At 43.5% G+C, this 20,754-nt stretch overlaps 1 pseudogene; it reads left to right on the top strand.

Annotated features, from left to right (window-relative positions):
- The first annotated feature begins 18,120 nt into the window (after positions 1–18,120).
- On the top strand, positions 18,121–18,535 carry LOC142861182 (U6 snRNA-associated Sm-like protein LSm6 pseudogene; annotated as a pseudogene).
- Positions 18,536–20,754: the final 2,219 nt, after the last annotated feature.

Raw genomic sequence — 20,754 nt, 5'->3', positions numbered from 1 at the left:
GCTCACAGTAACCTCAAACTCCTGGGCTCAAGCAATCCTCCTGCCTCAGCCTCCCGAGTAGCTGGGACTACAGGCATGCACCACCATGCTCGGCTGATTTTTTTCTATATGTATTAGTTGGCCAATTAATATCTTTCTATTTATAGTAGAGACGGGTCTCAATCTTGCTCAGGCTGGTTTCGAACTCCTGACCTTGAGCAATCCGCCTGCCTCGGCCTCCCAGAGTGCTAGGATTACAGGCGTGAACCACCGCGCCCGCCCAATAGTAGTTTTTTTAATTACATGATATGTATTGTATGGTTGGTAAAACTTACACATATATTTCTTCAACTTGCTTTCCAAATTGCCTATTATATTTCTGGAATTTACTCACGTTGGTCAATATAGCACTTGTTCAGAGCTCATTTTCTGCCCAGGACCAGAAAGTAAATGTTTTGGGCTTTGGGCTGGGCGTGGTGGCTCACACCTGTCATCCTAGTGTTTTGGGAGGCTGAGGCAGGGGGAGTTCAAGGCTGCAGTGAGCTATGATTGCACCAGTGCACACCAGCCTGGGCAACAGAGCAAGCCCCTCTCTCCAAAAGCATGAATGAAAATAATACATTTTGGGCTCTGTGGGCCATATAGTCTCTGTCCACTCTACTGAACCCTAATGCTGTAGTATAAAAGCAGTCATAGACAATACATAAATGAACGGACAAGGCTATGTTCCAATAAAACTTTATAAATCGACACTGAAATTCTATCTTCATATAATTTTTACATGTCATGAATATTCTTCTTCTTTTGTGTTTTTGTAACCGTTTAAAAATGTAAAATCCATTTTTAGCTTATAGATTATGCCAAATCAGGCAACAGGTGCGACTATAGTTTGCTGGCTCCTCTAGTTCATCAATTTTAGCCACTATTTAGTGTCAGTGTTCTACTATGTCTATGCCCATTTAATGTATCCATTCCCCTACAGATAGATATTTAGGTTGTTTCTCTCTCTCTCTCTTTTTTTTTTTTTTGCTATTGCAAAAATGGAGTCCTTATGCACGTGTCCTTATGTCATGTATTCTATTTAATATAAACGATCAGTGCCTTTTTAGGTGACTCTTGAACAAGTGAAAAGGCAATATTGTTATCAATACCACCTATGTCGCTTTTGAAAAATAGATGCTTGTTTTTTATGGTTTCCTCCCATTGCCAAAAATACCTCTAGAAGAATCAGCACAAGAATCAATGCTGTTAAACGGCTGTGGATGCACTGAGATACTGCCCACAGCATCTGCATTTTCTTCTTCTCTAGCGAGTGTTTAGGGGTTGCAATTTAATGGGATTCTGATGCAGTAGGGAGAGTATGGGGCCGGGAGCCAGGGCCAGTGGCAGACAGCTGCTGATCATGACGTTAAATGCTCTAAATCCAAGTCTCGCAGTAACCCGCCAGGGTCAGGGCTGTTACTAGCCCTGTTTTCTGGATGAGGAAGACAGATGGGCAAGAGCAGAGGTCTCAGTGGGTAAGTATGGGAGGGAGGATGGGGATGGGGAGGGAGTTTACAGGGCCTGGTAGATCAGGAGGGTCCAGAGAAATTGTGGGGACTGTGGTCGGCTCAATAATGGTCTCCAACAATGTCTACATGCTAAGCCCTGAAACTGGTGAATATGTTATTACCCGGCAAGATGGACTCTGCAGATGTGCTTAAAGATCTTGAGATGGGAAGATGAGCCTGGATTATCCCCAAGGCAATCTCAAAGGTCTTGCGAGAAGGAGACAAACAGGTGGAAGGAGGAGGTAGATGTACCCACAGAAGAGGCTGGGTGATGGGAGGGCGGTTTCAGGAGCAAGGAATCCGCCCCCCCACCCCAGGAGCCAGAACAGGCGGAGGAAATGGTTTTCCATCAGAGACTCCAGAAGGAACCGGGCCTGCAGAAACCTTGCCTTGAGTCCTGGGAGACTAATTTTGGACTTCTGGCCTCCAGGACCATCAGAGAGAAACTTGCGTTGTCATGCTACGTTATAGCAGCGAGAGGGGACTCATACATGGCACGAGTGAGCCAGGGAGAAAAGTGAAGGGAGACTTCAGTAGATAGTGCTACCTGCTTTAAACTGACCCCTCTTTAATCATTGTCAGATAGGGGAAAACGTAAGACTTGCTGTGGTGCTTTACCGTGCTTCTGCAAATGTGTCTCCGTGCATGGCACGGGCTGCATGCAGCTCCTGGTTTTATCTGGATCGTGTAATTGTTCGTGAATCGTGCACCGCGTCACCAGAAGAGCTGAAGCCACTCACACGCAGAATGGAAAACTACGCCACAGGCAGGTCCCTGCTTCCCTAAGGAACCAGAGTCTGAAGCTGTGTTTGTATTATAAAATCTCACCCTCTCCATTATGTTAATGAACACAGAGTCCAATTTATAAATTTACAAGACAAGGAGAGAAATCAGGAACTTGAGTGGGCAGGACATGGCAAAAGTAAAATATGAATGGAATATAAATACTAATATGCATGGAGAATTCTTTTTTTAAAAAAAATAATTTCACTCAACTCTTCTAGACAAATCTTAAAATAGATTTTAGAAATTAAATCCAATTGTAATACGAAACAGCTACTGTTGGTATAAATATGCCTAAATATACTTGCATATTTTCATGAAAATTGATCACACTTCACAAATCAGCTGGTTACTGCTTGGTGCACTAAATCATCATGAACATTCTTCCATGTTTATAAACAAATTTTCTTAAAAGCATTTCCCAGAGTGGTTTCTGAAGAATGTTAACAGGTGTCCTAAGAAGTTCAGGGTGAGATTATCTTAAAAATCCTGGGTTAGACAGAGGCAGTTGGGGAACTTGGCTGTAAGACTTCTCACATACTTGGTATAACAGACACTTCAACAGGTCTAAGAGGGGGTACACAACAGAAAGTTCTTCCAACCTATCTGACCATGCACCCCCTCCCCCATGTTTATTTTTAATTGAGGAGAAATTTTTATTGCATAAAATTAACCATTTTATCATGAACAATTTAGTGGCACTTAGTACATTCTCAATGTTGTGCAACCATCACCTGTGCCTAATTCAGAAATATTTTCATCACTCCACAATAACCCTTATCCTGGGATCATGAGCTCCTCACTCTTCCTGGTGTTTGTTGAACAAATGAATTTAAGTATGGTTTAAGGCCATAATAGCAATTCCTCTGACTTGTTTACCTCTAGGGTTACCGATCTAGAAGAACAAGAAAGCCCACGATATAAATCCACAGGCACTGATGACCACAGACGGTCTTCTCTCCAGCCCTAGAGAAGAAATGAAATCTGCTGAGATTTGGTATTGTTAGTACCATAGCTCAACTAAACTTAATATATTTATCCAAAGTATTTAAGTGTAAGAGGAGGCAATGTTTTTCCAAACCCTTTTGGCAGATTCCAAACATTTGAACATCCAATGTGCTAATCATCCTCAGCTCCTAGGTGGCTAGGAAATAGTTATCTTGTATCTGTTTAGAACCTTAATAAAGAAAGAAAAGACACTTTAATAACAAATTAAAAAATAATGATGTATCTGTCAGAAGGAAGAGAGGAAGGAGAGGAAATGACTTCCCTAAAGTCAAGAGATTAAATTCTATAGTTGATAATCAACAAGCAGTGTGAATATCATATTTAGATTTTGGGAGTAAGAGCTAGAAAAATTTACAACCAGAAAGAGTTAAAAGTGGTTTCCTCAGAGGAATGGGCCCGGGGGTGGGGCGGGGCAGTCTTGCTTTTCATTATTAGCCTTTCTGCAGTTGATTAATTTTTAACCACCAGGGAAGAATTCTTTCATTTAAAATTGGTTTTTAAAGAAGTAGATGCCTTTGGAGGACAACAATGATAGCAGGTAGTCTTGCATTAGAGAAGCACATGAAATCTGGTCAAATTCAGCTCCAGAGTGGAGGCAGGAGAACGTAAAATATCTCCAGGATGACACACAGGAAATGGATAAGGTTGGGTTTCTTCCAGGGAGGGAAACAGCAGGGCTGGGGCAGGGAAGAAAGGACTCTGAACACTTTCATACCTTTTACATGGGGCAAGGTATGAATGTGTGTAACCTGTTAAAAAAAAGAAATTTTGGGGGTAGGAGGAAAGCATGTAAGGCAAGAGTTTCACTTTATTTACAGCAATTCATTTATATTATCATAAATGTATTAGAAATGGGCAAAATAGTTACTAAAATATAATAAAAGTGAATTGTTTAAAGCAAATGTGGCCCAGGTGTCAATAAACGGTGATTCTAGGTAAAGATGATATGCAGTTCATTTTACTATTCATATAATTTAAAATTTTTCCAAAATAAAAATTTGAGGCCAACTATGATGAAAAAAAAAATGGTATGTACCCGGGGAGCTTTAAAAAAAAATCCTGGTGCTTAAACCACACCCTGAGCCAATAAAATCAGAATCTCTGGGGGTAGGATTCAGCCGTTAGTAGAATTTTTTTTTTAATTCTCCAGATGACTCCAAAGTACAGCAAGGTTGAAAACCAGCACTCCAGAGACTCTTGAAGGTTCCTTTTAGCTCTAACTTTCTATAATCTTCCATAGAGTAATTTCCTGTCTCTGCAAAACAGCTCCAAGGCACTTGGAGTGATTTCTAACTTATTTTCTGAACAATTCATCTCTAAAGTAATAAGAAGAAAATAATACGATATTATGTTAGAACGAGGGAACTACCATTTGTTGTAAGGAGACAAATAGCTTTTTCTCTGAGAAGCCATGTGATGGTAACACATATTGGGGTTGAAGGAGACAGCTGCTACCCTGTGTGTTTATAATTTTATTTGACTACTGAGTTTAATGAAGTTGCCTCTGACCCTACTCCGCACTCAGCGACTTCAGAGAGAGAGGGGTAGGGTCAGTTTAACTCTGCAAAGGAGAAGACAAAGTTCTGAATTTTTCAGTATCTTGGGGAAGCTGGAATGTTAGGACATTTCAGCTGCAAATAACGGAAAACCCAACTCAGCAGGGCTTGAACAATAAGGTCATTGATTAACCATCTCTCAAGGAGTTTGGTGTTAGGATGTCTCCAGGGGTGGTGATTTAGTCAGTTAATTGGGGCGCCAGGTTTTTGCTTCTTCCCTCTCTCCCAATTCCAGTTTGTTTTCTCAGGCTGCCACCTCTCCTGGCCCCAAGATGGCTGCAGGGTTCTAGAAGTCCCGGGGAGAGGGCCACGGCCGCAGGCAAAAAGGAAAGCTGCTGCCTGTTGTCTGCTTTTAAGTGTGAGGAAAACTTTCCCCGACGCCCTCTCAGCCACTTCCCTTCATAGCTTCACATGCCTATTCCTCAGTAGCAGCTTGGCAAGAGAAATGAGATTTCCAAGGCGGGCTCATATCCAATGGAGCGTGGTATGGCTATGTGTGTATATACGTAAGCACACACATCTAAAATTAACATAGAAGACTTTTTATTTCAGTGTGTTCTGATTTGGTAAGTAGTCACTGTTTCCTTCTGCAATTTTATATTTGTGAGCCAAATATCAAAGCGCACACACGTTCTCCTGCTTGGCCGTATTCATTTGTACGATAATTTAAAAATCACATATGATAAACCCATGTGCATTTGGGAATTTCATATATGATAAAGATTGCCTTTCAAATCAGTAGGAAGAAAGATGAATTATATAATAAATGGTATTGGCATAACGTAACGGCTGTCTAGAAGAAACATGAAATTAGTGCTGCATTGCAAATCATATCCAAGGATTTAAAAAAAAATTTTTAAAAAATCAAATTCAGATATAAAAAAACAAAATCATAAAAGCACTAGAAGAAATTATTAGAGAATATAAAGATAATCTTGAAGCGGGAGAGGTCTTTTCTTTACTAAGACACATAAATCAGAAACTATAAAAATACTTGCCTGGCAAAAGCTATCATAAGGCAAAGTCAAAAGAAACCGGGGAAAAATAATTGCAACTCATATAACAAAGTACTGATTTCCCTAATATATAAACAGTTCCTATAAATCAATCAGAATGAGGCAGAGAGTCTGACGGAAAACCTGACAAAGGACGTGGATGGTAGTTCACAGGAAAGGGAACACCAGTGGCTTGGAGCGTACTTCCTCACAGTGAGACACATGCAACATAAGCCATGCTGAGATTCCGCTGTATTTCACCCATTAGATGTCAAACAATCAAAAAGTATGGTAACTTACTGTGTGGGCAAGAATGTGGTGAAACGGCCATTTTCACGTCAACCTATTACATTCACAAGCACATACGTGCCCATTAAACCAGTAAGTCTGCTTTTAGGAATTTACCGGGCAGACATCTCACATATGTGCAAATACCTAATCTTTTATGTGAAAAGGGTTCATCAATGCTGCATTATTTGTAGTAGCAAAAGACTGGAAACAACCTCACTCAATAGAGGACTGGCTTTTATCATCATCTGTGCAAGAATGAGAAGGCTCTTTATATGCTGACATGAAATGAACTTCAAGATATATTGTTTATATGTGCAGAAATTATATGCTACTATTTGCATATCAAAAAAACATATATCTATTAAATTGTATATGTATAAAATATCTCTGGAGGCACAGACCAGAGATTGGTGCTTCTAGGGACATAGGTGGCAGGGAGACTTCATTCTCTTATGTACCTTGTATGTTTTTTGATTTTGAACCATGTAAAATTTTTAAGACAATTTATACACATGCCCACACAAATTTGTACCTGGCATTCTTAATTTGTATATACGATATAATAGGCAATGTGCCATAAAAAATAATGATAGCTACTGTTTATCATCATGTGCTGGTTGATCTGTACACATCATCTCATTTAATTGCCACTAAACCAGTCACGGTGTCAAGGGGTGGCTAAGAGTGGTGGCTAATATGGTGGTCACAACATTTCCCCCTATTTCTTTTTTCTTTTTTTTGAAGACAGAGTCTCGCTCTGTTGCCTGGGCTAGAGTGCAGTGGCGTCAGCCTAGCTCACAGCAACCTCAAACTCCTGGGCTCAAGTGATCCTCCTGTCTCAGCCTCCTGGGTAGCTGGGACTACAGGCATGTGCCACCATGCCCGGCTAATTTTTTCCATTTTTTTAAGTAGAGTCAGGGTCTCGCTCTTGCTGAGGCTGGTCTTGAACTCCTGACCTCAAGCGATCCTCCTGCCTCGGCCTCCCAGAGTGCTGGGATTAGAGGCATAAGCCATCAAGCCCAGCTAACATTTCCGCCTATTTCTATCAGCCTTTCCCCACTTGATCCTCCCACAAGCCACCCAAATATACCTACAATTTAAGTATAAAGAGAGAGCTTATTATGGAAACACAGTTTCACAACAAGTCCCCTACTACTCCCTACCTCTCCCTCAAGCAGCCTGCAGCCACCAAGCGCTTTCTATATATCAATTCTGGAGTAGCGGTTGGCAATAAGTTCAGTCATTACCCCTTTGGATAAAGGACTTGAGGTTGAGGCAGGGAAGTGGCACAGTAAACATCACGCCATTAGTAGCAGTGGGGCTCTAAGCCAGGTATGTGTGACTCCAAAGCGATGATTTCTCAAAAATTTTATTTTATCATCTGACTCTCTTTAAGGGAACATAACTGATTTTATAAAGAGAATCAATGGGAAAGCTACAGTCAATACAGAGAAAACTTCTTTTTTTTTTTTTTTTTTTTTTTGAGACAGAGTCTCACTCTGTTGTCCAGGCTAGAGTGAGTGCTGTGGCGTCAGCCTAGCTCACAGCAACCTCAGACTCCTGGGCACAAGCGATCCTCCTGCCTCAGCCTCCCGAGTAGCTGGGACTATAGGCATGTGCCACCATGCCCGGCTAATTTTTTCTATATATTAGTTGGCCAGTTAATTTCTTTCTATTTATAGTAGAGACGGGGTCTCGCTCTTGCTCAGGCTGGTTTCGAACTCCTGACCTTGAGCAATCCGCCTGCCTCGGCCTCCCAGAGTGCTAGGGTTACAGGCGTGAGCTGCCGCGCCTAGCCCACAGAAAACTTCTTGTCCAGCTTTATGGGGCCTCGGATATTCCCTTTGTATGAGGCGTACCCAGGGGACGGTAGTAACTGCAAACAATCAATGAGAGCAAGACGTCCTGGAGAGTTTGAGTGTGTTCCGGCATTTTGGAAACTGATAACACACACACACAAAGTTGCACTTTCCCCCTTTGTTTTTGGATTTAAATAGAAGTTAAAATGAGAATTTCTTAGGAAATTAGTGACATTTGATAAGAGTATTAAGGAACTTCAATTTTAGGAGCGCCTGTTCTGACTTGACCATAAGGCTTTGGGCTCTGAAATTGGTTGGGAGCATACCCTGGTCACTCACAAACTTGCAGGTTTTTGCTAGAATAGGACACAACTCCATTTTCTCCTCTCCCCATCATCTAGGATCAAAAACGGTGGAAAACTTTTAGAAACAATAGGAGCAGCAAAAAGCTGTTGGATAAATGTAATTATAATTATCCATCTTTAATTAGAACCAATTATTTTCTTTTAGTATCTAAATCTCTTAACAGTATAAGTCAAACTCCCTGTCAAAGCTTGTTTCTTTTGTGATTAAGAATCAAATACCTCTTTTCATTTTTGTTTAGATTTTTTATTTTTGTCAAGTGAACAAGTTAAATAAGTGGAGGGAAAAACCAACATTTGTGATTCAGTGGCATATTTTTCTTCACCCCCTTTCACTTCAATAGAAATATGTCCATGAATACAAAAAGGTGACCTTAAGAGATGGAGGTCACTTAAAATGATACAGAATGGCTCCTTGAAGAGTGGTACCAGCAAGAGGGTGGAATAGGAGGTCCCCAGCCTACGCCTCACGAGCAAACAAAGATCTAGCAGCCATCCATGAGCAAAATGCCCTTGCGGGAGCTTCAGGATCCAGGTATAAGGTTGTGAAAGCCCACTAAAGCCCAAGACTGAGAAGAGCTGCTTGGAGAAGGCAAGCCTGAGGCACAGTGGCAGGTCTGCTAAACGTAAACCTGGCTGCAGACTAAAAGCAGCCCTGTCTCCAGCTGGACTCAGCTCTATCCCTACTTAGCTATAGTCTTGCAACCAGCCCCATTAGCTAAGGGAGTTGGGAGGAGCCATACCTGTCCCTGCCCCTGGTAACAGGCTTGCTGTCCCTGACTGTGGGTTCTGAAGTGGCCCTGTGACTTGGCTCCAGCCAAGCTCTGCCACTGGTCTGGAGTCAGTTCTGCCCACACAGGCACTTACGAGGAGACATGCCCATCCATGCCCCCTGTTATTGGCCCGCCAACCTTAGCTCTGACTACAGATCCTGAGGGAGCCCTGTGATCTGGCTCCAGCCCTAATTTAACACAGTTCAGAGGAAGTCCTCCCCCTCCCCAAGGACCTGTCCAGGGACCTTGCAGGAGCCTGCTCAGATACCCAGTGGGAGCCATATCTATCTATGCCCTGAATAGCAGGCCCACTGTCTGTGAACTTGACTGCAGACCTGAAAGTGGCCCTGTGACCTAGCTCCAGCATTGCTTTATAATGGTCCCAGAGGCAGTCCTGTCCATCTGAGGTTCTGGCAGGAACCATGTCTGCCTGTGTCCCCAGTAACAGGCCTGGCATCTGGGCATCCAGCAACAGCCACATGACCCAGCTCCAGCCCTGCTTGACCATGGTCTTGGAGGCAGTCCATCTAATCAGTTCAAAGACCAGGTCTTCACTTGCCAAAACCAGCCTGTGAAGACAGGTAGAGAAGTTTTCTCCTTCCAAGGCACATATATCAACACAAGGCTACCCAGATCATCAAGAATCAGGTAAAAATGGCACCGCCAAAATAAACTAATAAAGCTCTAGTAACTAACCCCAAAGAAATGGAGATTTACAAATTGTCTAACAAAGAATTCAAAATAATTGTCTTAGGGAAGGCTCAGTAACTACAAGAGAACACAGATAACTCTGTGAAATAGGAACAAAAAAAGACGTTCAACAAAAAGAAAGAAATCACAGACAAAGAAGTAAATAGGCATTCTGGAGCTAAAGAATACATAAGGAATGTAATGAAAAATGGAATAGAGAAAATCAACAGCAGACTTGCTCAAGCAGAAGAAAAAAATCTATGAATTCTAAAACCAGTCATTGGAAATTATCTAGTTAGAAGAGTGAGAAGAAAGAATAAAAATGAAATGAAGAAAGCTTCTGGGATTTAAGCTTTCTTAAATACTTAAGGGATACCATCAAGAGAACTAATATATGCTTAATGGGAGTTGCAGAGGGAGAAAAGAGAAAGGAGTTGAAAGCTTATTTTTTTATTTTTTTTTTTTTTGAGACAGAGTCTCACTTGTTGCCCAGGCTAGAGTGAGTGCCGTGGCATCAGCCTAGCTCACAGCAACCTCAAACTCCTGGGCTCAAGTGATCCTCCTGCCTCAGCCTCCCGAGTAGCTGGGACTACAGGCATACGCCACCATGCCCGGCTAATTTTTTGTATATATATTAGTTGGCCAATTAATTTATTTCTATTTATAGTAGAGATGAGGTCTCGCTCTTGCTCAGGCTGGTTTCAAACTCCTGACCTTGAGCAATCCGCCCGTCTTGGCCTCAGAGAGCTAGGATTACAGGTGTGAGCCACCACGCCTGGCCTGAAAGCTTATTTTAAAAAATAATGGCTATACATGTCCAAAATCTGGGAAAAGATATGAACATCTAGGCACATGAAGCTCAAAAGTCTCCAAACAGGTCCAGCACAAAGAGGACTTCACTAAGATATAATATTATCAAACTGTTGAAACTAAAGACAGAGAATTTGAAAGTAGCAAGAGAAAAAGTGAATTGTCATATACAAGGGACCCTTTATAAGATTATTAACAAATTTCTCAGAAGAAATCCTTTAGGCCAGGAGAAAGTGGGATGATACAATCAAAATGCTGAAAGAAAGAAAAAACAGAAATCCTGCCAACCAAGAACACTTTACCCACCAAAGTTTTTTCTTAGAAATGAAGGAGTAGCTATAGTCCCAGCTACTTGGGAGGCTGAGGCAGGAGGATCGCTTAAGCCCAGGAGTTTGACATTGCTGTGAGCTAGGCTAATGCCACAGCACTCTAGTCTGGGCAACAGAGTGAGACTCTGCCTCTAAATAAATAAATGAATAAAACAAATAAAAATTAAAAAATAAAGTTATCTGCTTAAAATAGGCTTTTATAATTCTCCATTGTGTTACGTAAGACTCATGGTAAAGCAAAACCCATAGAAGATTCACAAAACAGAAGGAGAGAGGCAATGAAAGATACCACTACAGAAAATTATCAGATCACAAAATAAGACAGCAAAAGAGGAAGGAAAGAAAAATGGAACTACAAACAGGAGAAAACAATGGTGATCAATAAGTTCTTACTTATTAATAATTACTTTAAATGTAAACAGTTTAAATTCTCGAGTCAAAAGACATAGAGTGACTAGATGAAAAAAAATAAGATTCAACCATATGTTTCCTGCAAGAGACTCACTACAGCTTTAAATATATATACACGATGAAATTGAGGGTATGAGAAAAGACATTCCATGGAAAAGGAAACCAAAAGAGAGCAGGGGTAGCTATACTTATATCAAAGAAAATAGACTTTGAGTAAAAACTTTCACAAGAAAGAAAGAGGTCATCATATAATAATAAAGAGGTCAATTCATTAAGCAGATATAAAAACTGTAAATATATATGCACCCAACACTGGAGCACCTACATATATAAAGCAAGAATTAACAGATCTGAAGGGAGACATGGACAGCAATACAATAACAATAGGGGACCTCAATATTCCATTTTCAATAATGGATAGTTCACTCAGACAACAAAATCAATAAGCAAACATTAAGCTTGAATTACACTTTAGACCAAATGGATCTAACAGACATAACAAAGCGTTCCACCAGTGGCAGCAGAATGCACATTCTTCTCAGGTATACACAGAACATTGTTCAGGATAAATCATAGGTGAGGCCACAAAACAAGTCTTAACAAATTTAAGAAGAGTGAAATAATATCAAGTATCTTTACCAACCACAATGGTATGAAATTGGAAATCAATTAACAGGAGGAAGACTAGAAAATTCACAAATACGTGAAAATTAAACAACACACTCCTGAACAACCAATGGATCAAAGAAGAAATCAAAAAAGAACTAAAAAAAAATCTTAAGACAAATGAAAACGGAAACGCAACATACCAAAATTTATGGCATGCAACAAAAGCAGTTCTAAGAGGAAATTTATAATGACAAATGCCTACATGAGTTAAAAAAAAAAAAGGCTGGGCATAGGGGCTCATGCCTGTAATCTTAGCACTTTGGGAGGCTGAGGCAGGAGGATCGCTGGAGGCCAGGAGTTTGAGACCAGCTTGGGTAATAGTGAGACACTGTCTCTACAGAAAATTTAAAAATCAGCCAGGCATGGTATAACTATAGTCCCAGCCACTCTCTAAGGCAGGAGGATCTCTTGAGCCCAGGAGTTTGAGGCTACAGTGAGCTATGACTGTGTCACTACACTCCAGCCTGGGCAACAGAGTGAGACCCTGTCTCCAAACAAAGAAAAAGAAACAGTTATTTTCTTTTAGAGACATACACTGAAATGTGTACAGAGAAAATGATATAATGTCTGGTTTTTTTTTTTTTTCAAGTAATATGGGAATAGGGTGGAAATTGGGTCGCAGAGAGCTGAGTAAGATTGGAATGAGTTGGTCATTGTTGAAGTGAGTGAGGTGTGCATGGGACCCATATACTTGTCTGTCTACTTTTGTATGTATTTGAAATTTCCCATTATATAGTTAAAACAAAAAAACAGAAAGAAAGAAAGTTTCAATGTGAAAAGATTACAAGATTCCCTCAGGAAAACTTAAGACAGTATTTTTAAAAATATTGTTTTCAAAACTGAGTTTATGATCCAGCACAAAGTTAAATATAAAGTGGAGAGTATCCTACCATACTGGCGTACAATTTTGTTCAGGAAATTAGCTAATCCCCCAAACAAAAGAACAAACAACACTTTATTCATTCTTAAAAGACATCCTCAGAATTAATGCATAGCTGTCATTATAACCCGCATTTGGTTAAGAACAACATAAAACAAACTTATATATGTAGCTTTCATTTTCATTGTTAAGATAAAGTCCCAATGAAACATTTTTCCCTTTTATAGAATTTCAGCCACTAAAGTGGATTAATTTGAACAATTATTCTCCCGAAGAGATAAGGCATCTGTCAGCATTTTTTTCCTGTCTATTTTTTAAATAGAAATATAAAACCACAACTTTTCATGCATAATTCTTTTTGATATAAAAGCTGATAAAACCAAAAACTATATACTTAAGCCTATTAGAAAACAAACTACTTCCACAGCACTGGGGCTTTTTACCTGGGCTTTCCAGATTTAATCCACGTGATTTCTCATTTTGTTGTGAATGTTTTATTTTGAGGGGAGAAGAGTAGAATTTCACCAAAATCAATTCTTTGTATTTCTCCCTCAATTCTCTCTCTGTTGACCGAACAAACATAACACGGCACAGTGATGGGTAAAGGCCAGTGGAAAGGGAGAACGGAAAACTTGGGATTTCTTACTTGCACAATCTTTATGTTTGCGAAGATGTGATATGAAATTCCATTTATTCCTGTCAAATATTGACATCTAGCTGTGGACACAAAATAATCTTGTTTTTTTTTTCTTCTCTCACTGTTACACTCTCCTACCCAACTTTGCATTAAGAAAGCAATTGACAAACTAATGTATGGAAAGCGAATCTTTTGTGTTCCCTATAATGACCAATTTTTCCTGTGGGCTCACCAAAGCTGTTCAAACAAGAGCTCCATTGTCCCTTTCAGAGGACAATAATAGAAAACTTAAATGAAATCTGGAGGTCGTTTGACCTCTTAGGAAACTCGGAGGACATAGACGGGGCAGCTCAAAAACCAGAGGCTGTGAACATGTGACGCATTATACATGTTCGTATTTTTAGAGGAAAAGGTGAGGATTTCTAACGCCCCAGGATGTTGTGGAAGGGTGCGTTCCTCCTTTCAGGATTTTGGCTCTCTGCCATATCAGAGAACCCACCAGGTATCCTTTATCCAAAACAAAGATAAAAGTAGAGTAACAATAATGATAGTCGTTATAACGATAACGAAGCATAATAATAATAGCAGCTACCAATCATTGAGTGCTTAATATTTTAACCCCCACTATGACCCTATGAGGTGGGCATGGCGACTGTGTCCATTCCACAGATGAACAGACTGAGGCTCACAGAGGGAAAGTAGCTTACCCCAGGAGGTCTTAAAGCTGGTGTTCAAATCTAGATTATTTTGGAAGCTTCCTTCTTAAACACTGTGCTATTCTGTTTCTCATCTCTCATAAAATATTTTTCTGTTGCCTTAAAATATTTAAGACTTCACCATGTATTTAATTACATAATAAATATTACTGAAAATTATAAACTTGGTATATAATTTTGTCGTACCAGTGACAATACCTGCTGGATCAATTCCTAGAAGTGGATGGCTGGGTCAGAGTCAAATATGCATGGTACATTTTGGCCAATATTGCCAAGTTGCTTGTCCAGCAATAGCAGACTGGTCAGAGAGACTATGGAACAGCCACACTGGAGGATTTTATGCAGCCATGGAAAGAATGAAGAGGTATTTTATAGGCTGATACAGATGCCCTCTGTCACACGCAGGTGAGTGAAACAGCAAGGTGCGAACTGGTGTTACGGTATTTACCACGTTTAAGGTTACATGTATGTGTGTTACGTATGCAAGGAACTGCTCTGGAAGGACAGCCAAGAAAACAGTTAACCAGTTGGCTTTAGGGAGGCAAACTGGATGGGAGATGAGGAAAGAAAAATTCATTTTTTTATAGTCTACTCTTTTGCATTTTTTGAATTTTGCAGCAAGTTAATGTACAATCTATTTAAGTAAAAACTGCACCTGACGGACTTACAAAGTATCAGAACTATCATCTTGCCACCAGCCCAGTTATTTTACAGATGAGGAAGCTGAGGCCCAGCTGAGTCCACAGATGTGGGCCTGGCCCAGGAACGCCCCGCACCCCCGCATGTCCTCACGCCCTCCTCCTGGGGCCTTTCAGGGGACAGGACGCCAGGAAGAAATGCATCCCAAAGGTGGCAGGGGCTTTTCTGGAGAGCTGGCTGGAGAGGCTGGGACAGTGGGGATGGGACCAGTCAGCACACGGTCAGGAAACACGACCCTGAAAATGAACGGTCACGACGCCTTTGTTGGGTGACACCTGTGTGCCAGGCTTACCTGGGTCCCCGTAGTCAGGCTCTACTTGGCCTCGCTAGCTGTGCCCCCGCCGTCCGCTCAGGCCTCGACAGCCCACTCCACGGTCTCCAAACTGCCTCTCCTGCCTCCACTTTCTGCAGCCTCTCTCCCGGCCTCCCTCCCGACTCCTCCCCAGACAGCACTCGGGTCACACCGTTTCCTTTCGCTGCTTAAATCCCTCCACGGGCCGCTCACGCAGAGTCCGGGGCGATGGGCACAGAGGCCCCGAGACTGAGGACACGGGAGAGACATGAGGGGACTGAGGTGAGGCTTGGGGAGGGGAGAGGTGGCAAAGTCAGCCCAAAGAAGGACCGACCGCTCCCCCCTGTGGATGGGAGCAGGCAGCCTGGGGGGGGGGCGTGAGCTGGGGGTGGCAGGGCCACATCTGGGAAGGAGCTGGGGCACTGAGTCCCCCCACCAAGAGAAGAGTCAATGCCATCCAGGAATGCCTGGGGTGCACAGGGGCTGGCTGGCTCCACAGACCCTCCAGGAACTGGTGAGACCCTGACAGCTGTGACTGGTTTCTCCTGAGTTCCTACAATTACAATCCAGCTCTCTTAGTACCTTTGGGGAGAACTGTGGGTCCCGTGACCCCCCCACCAGCGCTGACCAAGCCCGGGACAGAGGGGGCTCTGAGGAGGGCAGTTCCTGGACCTTCGTAGACAGGACCAGGCTTCCCTGCAGCAGAGGGATCCTGGGAATCGGGAGAACGAGCCTCCCCAGGGGTGGGCCTCCACACTCTGGGCAGAGCAGGGGTATGGCATGACTTGGCTTTGACCCTCCAGGTTTGCTGCAGGGCCAGGTGGGTTCTAGAAAGAACCACCTCCCCAAGTGCACGTGCAGGTCGTAACCGCACTGCCCGCCTGTGCCGCGAGCAGAGTCCAGTTAGGGCGCACTGTTTATTAGGACCTGGCTGGCCTCCCCTGTCTGAGCCGAACTATGGTCTGTCCCGGCTGCTGGCACTTTAGACATGGGACACTCCACAGGCGTACACGTGGTCAGCTGTGGTCCCCGGATCCTGTCGATCAGAGACAGAGTCACGGACGGCCCACTGACAGCCACAGAAACATCCTCCCAGCTGGCCCCGAACCCTGCTGGCGGCGACTGAAGACTCGAGACAAGCCCCAAGTCTCTCCTCGGGCTCCCCAGAAGATCCTGGTACGTGGGGCTGTGGTGGCTTTTACCGTAAAGAGCCAACATACCTAAAGGAGGAAAGAGAGCTGGGTGAGGTGGCTCACGCCTATAATCCTAGCACTCTGGGAGGCCAGGGCGGGAGGATCACTTGAGCTCAGGAGTTTGAGATCAGCCTGAGCAAGAGCGAGGCCCGGTCCCTAGTAAAAATAGGAAAATTAGCCGGGCATGGTGGCGCATGCCTGTAGTCCCAGCTACTCGGGAGGCTGAGGCAGGAGGACCGCTTGAGCCCAGGAGTTTGAGGTTGTAGTGAGCTATGATTGGGCCACTGTACGTCAGCCTGGGCAGCAGAGCAAGACCCTGTCTCAAAAAAGAAAAGAAAAAAAGAAGAAGGGGAAAATTGCTGGCCCAAAAGTTATGCTGTCTGGGTTGCAGTCTCTGGAAAAGCCAGGGAGAAAACTGGATCAGAGACACGGTGGAGGCTGGTCTTCGGAAGGTACAAACTCCGTGTCTGGCGGCACGATACAAATCTGAATAGGTGGTCACTTGAGGCCCCCACAACCTTGTTGAATGGGACAGAAAGGCGAGCCCCTCATCTTGCCACTCACAAAGCGAGGGTGGCTCATCTGCAAGGACAGGCTCAGCACTTGGGGACACATCAGAACTTCTCCTGTCCCAAGTGACTGCTGCAAAAAACGTCTTGAAAACATCTCAGAATAAGGTACAATCATTTCAGAAGAAAATACAGGAGGGCTGGAACGGAAACACTCATTTTCGGGAATTTCTGGAACTGCTCTTGCAAGAAAGCAAAGGGTCCAGGAACCAAAGGGACAAAAAGGATTTGTCGGAACACTCGAATGCCAGTTAAAACCTCTGGCTGGGGCCGCGGTGACGCCTGTGCGTCTGCCCGGTCTCTTTAAAGACCACACGGAGGAGCCAGCCCAGAAGCAGAGAGAGCGAGGGAGGCGGCCACTCACACGTGTCCTTTAAAAGGCAGGAAGGAGAAAACAAAGAAATACCCGGAAAACGGCATGAAGTAAATCGAATGAAGAGCTCACGAGGCAGAGAAAACGTTTCCAAACTGAGCAAGCGTCTTCGAGGTCTGGAAATTCACAGCTCGAAGGCGAGACTGGGGAGCTCGGGCCGGAATCCCAGCGCTGCCCACCTGCCGTGGCGAGGGCGGAAACCAGTGCAGGAGGGAACGCGCCGGCTAGAAAGCGAGGGGACAATCCCCAGTGCACAGAAGCCCCAACCGCGCGCCACGCGCAGCTGCACACGTCGGATGTGCGGCCGCTGCAGGAAGGTGGCTGAAGACGCGGGCAAAGAATTGGGATGAATGGCCTTTCCCCGCCCAAACGGGAGAGATTCTCTTCAGTGAGAAAAGAGCTCAGGAAGGGACGGAGAGAAAAGGTTGGTGAGTGAAGAAAACGATCCCACCGCACAAATCCGAACGTCCAGTTTAAATGCTGGCCTTTTCCAGGTGGCCCTTTCGCCCCTGCTGTTCCACGTGCCACCCACAGAGACCCCCTCCCCCTGGGGTCACGGGCTCCCCCAGGAAGCAGGAGGGTCGCACTGGAGCGCTCAGGCACCTGCGGGTTGGGCAGCCGGACCCTGGACACCCTGGACAGCCTGGACACCCTGGACACCCTGGACAGCCTGGACACCCACAACTGCAGCAAGCCCCGGCCTGCGTTTTCGCTCTTTAGAGAGACTGACCTCGGTCCGCGGAGGCCGGGCTTGTGGGGCGCCTGGAGTGAGGTTCTGGATCCCGGCCTCGAGATGAGGAACCTGGGGCCATGAGAGGTGAAATGATAAGTTACCCAAGTCACACCGCTAATTAAATAGCAGAGCTGGGATTAGAACTCAGGTTTCCTGCCTCCCAAGATTATTAAAATGAGTCTTCGGAAGCAAACCCCTAGTGACTTCCTAAAGCAAATCATTGGACGGCCAGTTGTGGTAAAATTAAATTCTGGAGTGGATTATCGAGGGGTCCTGGCTTGCCTGGATGGCTACATGAATATAGCCCTGGAGCAGACAGAAGAATATGTAAATGGACAACTGAAGAATAAGTATGGCGATGCATTTATCCGAGGAAACAATGTGTTACACACAGAAGAGAAGGATGTGAAGACACCAAGAGAGCAATACTTTTCATAGTTGGATATATTTTTTATGAAAATTTTTTCTATTTTTTGGTTCTTTCATGATATAATTTGTCCTGTTTTTATAATAATTGGCAATTTTCATTGACTTATGAATAAGATAAATGTATAAAATTGTGGATTTAATTGTGAAGTAGTCTTTCACGTATATGTTTTGGTCATTTTCTTTTACCTTTGTATCAGTGTACAGAATGCTAAAAGAATAAAAAAAAAAAAAGAAAGACAAAAAAAAAATAAAGAGATTGACCTCTTTCTAGCTTAACTGCTGTTACTCAGTTGATGCTACAATGGCTCAAGTTCAAGTTTTTATAGCATTATAATGCCTAGACTTTCAAATATATATTAATATAATTTTTATGAAGACATTATTTCCCAGTCATTGGACGCTCTAGAATTAGATGGCATAAGTCTTTTAAGTTTGACACGGAAAGAGACTTTAAAACAATAAACATTGCTTTTGTATCCTATGAGTTGTTAGAAGATTATAAAAGTAACTTAATATTTACTTCATGCATTTTTCTTGTTTTATTTAAGAATGCAACCCTCCCGATCCCAAATCTAAACAACAACAACCCTCCAATGGCCTCTCTCCCTTTCTCTTTCACAGACAAGACCTTCTTCCATCTCTGACTACCCTGGGCTTCTTAACGGAGCTCCGACCCTGCCTCCTTCCCTCCTTAGGTCCTCTGTGCTGGCTGGTCTCCCTGTTTGAAATGTTCTTCCCAAGATGTTCACCTGCCTGCTTCTTTGTTGTTCAGTCTCAGCTCAAATGCCCCCTCCTCCAGGAAGCCTTCCCTGACTGCCTTGGTGAAAGGGGCCCCCTTGCCCTGAGTCACCGTCCATCACAGTTTCTTCGATGCACTGATTGCTGGCCAACATTGTCTCCCTTCCTATTGGCTTATGGATTTATTGCCTGTTCCTGAATTCCATCTCCAACTAGACAGCACCTGCAGCTATTTCAGGGCGGGGACTTTGTAGGTTTCCGGGAGCCCTTTATCTCCAGCACGTAGGCCAATGCCTGGCACATGACAGGTGATAAATAGGCAGTGACTGAGCACATTGATGAATGCAGTTTTGGAAAAACCCTCATGATTAGCTACTTCCATTTCCACACCAGCTTATAGATGAGGAAACCAAGGAAGGTTTTGCCCAACATGGAAAGCAGACTGAAACACAAGCACGACCTGTGGTCCCCCTTTCTATCTGGCCTTACATTCCTTCCTCTCATCTCCCCCAACTAGAATCAACTGAGCCTTTTTCTCAGGGCTCTGTTCTCGGAGAATTAGGCTAAGAAACCATTAGAGCGTAACCACTAGCGTTAAACTAACGAGGCTCAATATGCTGCTCCTCAAAGATAAGAAGTGCCTCTACCCACAATCACGGGCTTGTGTCAGATCAGCGGTAGAATATGCCTGTGTGTATGCATCACAGTGTGTTTATGTACACACGTAATGTAATAAATCTAATATATATGTGTAATACATGTAATATGTGTAATCTCTATATTCCCCACCCCAGGAGAGAGGTATAGTGTCCTTTTAAAACGAATCACTCTGCAGTGTAAGACAGGAATCTTTTTTTTTTTTTTTGAGACAGAGTCTTGCTCTGTTGCCCAGGCTAGAGTGCAGTGGCATCAGCCTAGCTCACAGCAACCTCAAACTCCTGGGCTCAAGCGATCCTCCTGCCTCAGCCTCCCGAGTAGCTGGGACTACATGCATGTGCCACCAACATGCCCGGCTAATTTTTTCTATATATTTTTTAGTTGTTCAGCTACTTTCTTTCTATTTTTAGTAGAGATGGAGTCTGACTCTTGCTCAGGCTGGTTTTGAACTCCTGACCTTGAGCGATCTTCCCGCCTTGGCCTCCCAGAGTGCTAGGATTACAGGCGTGAGCCACCGCACCTGGCCAAGACAGGAATCTAATTTGCCTTTTTTAAGAGGAATCATAGTTTCACCACCAAGTAGGAGTTTAATAAAATGCTGGCTATTATTAGAAGAATGGTAAAGATAGGCATTCGATTAAACTCCCGTAGCCTGGGGCAGAGGCACTATCGGTACAAAGGACAGGCTCCAGCAACTTTGGTGGGAGGCTTCAGTGATTCACTCCTCTGTGCATTAGTGGTATTATTACTCCATTGTACAGGTGGGAAAACTGAGGCTGGGAGAGACTCACATAACCAGTGAGCGGCAAAGCCAGAATGAGAACCCAGGCAGT

Source organism: Microcebus murinus, chromosome 16, assembly GCF_040939455.1.
Source record: "Microcebus murinus isolate Inina chromosome 16, M.murinus_Inina_mat1.0, whole genome shotgun sequence".
NCBI lineage: Eukaryota > Metazoa > Chordata > Mammalia > Primates > Cheirogaleidae > Microcebus > Microcebus murinus.
Note: the sequence above shows the minus strand (reverse complement) of the source record. Positions and strands in the feature narration are given on the sequence as shown.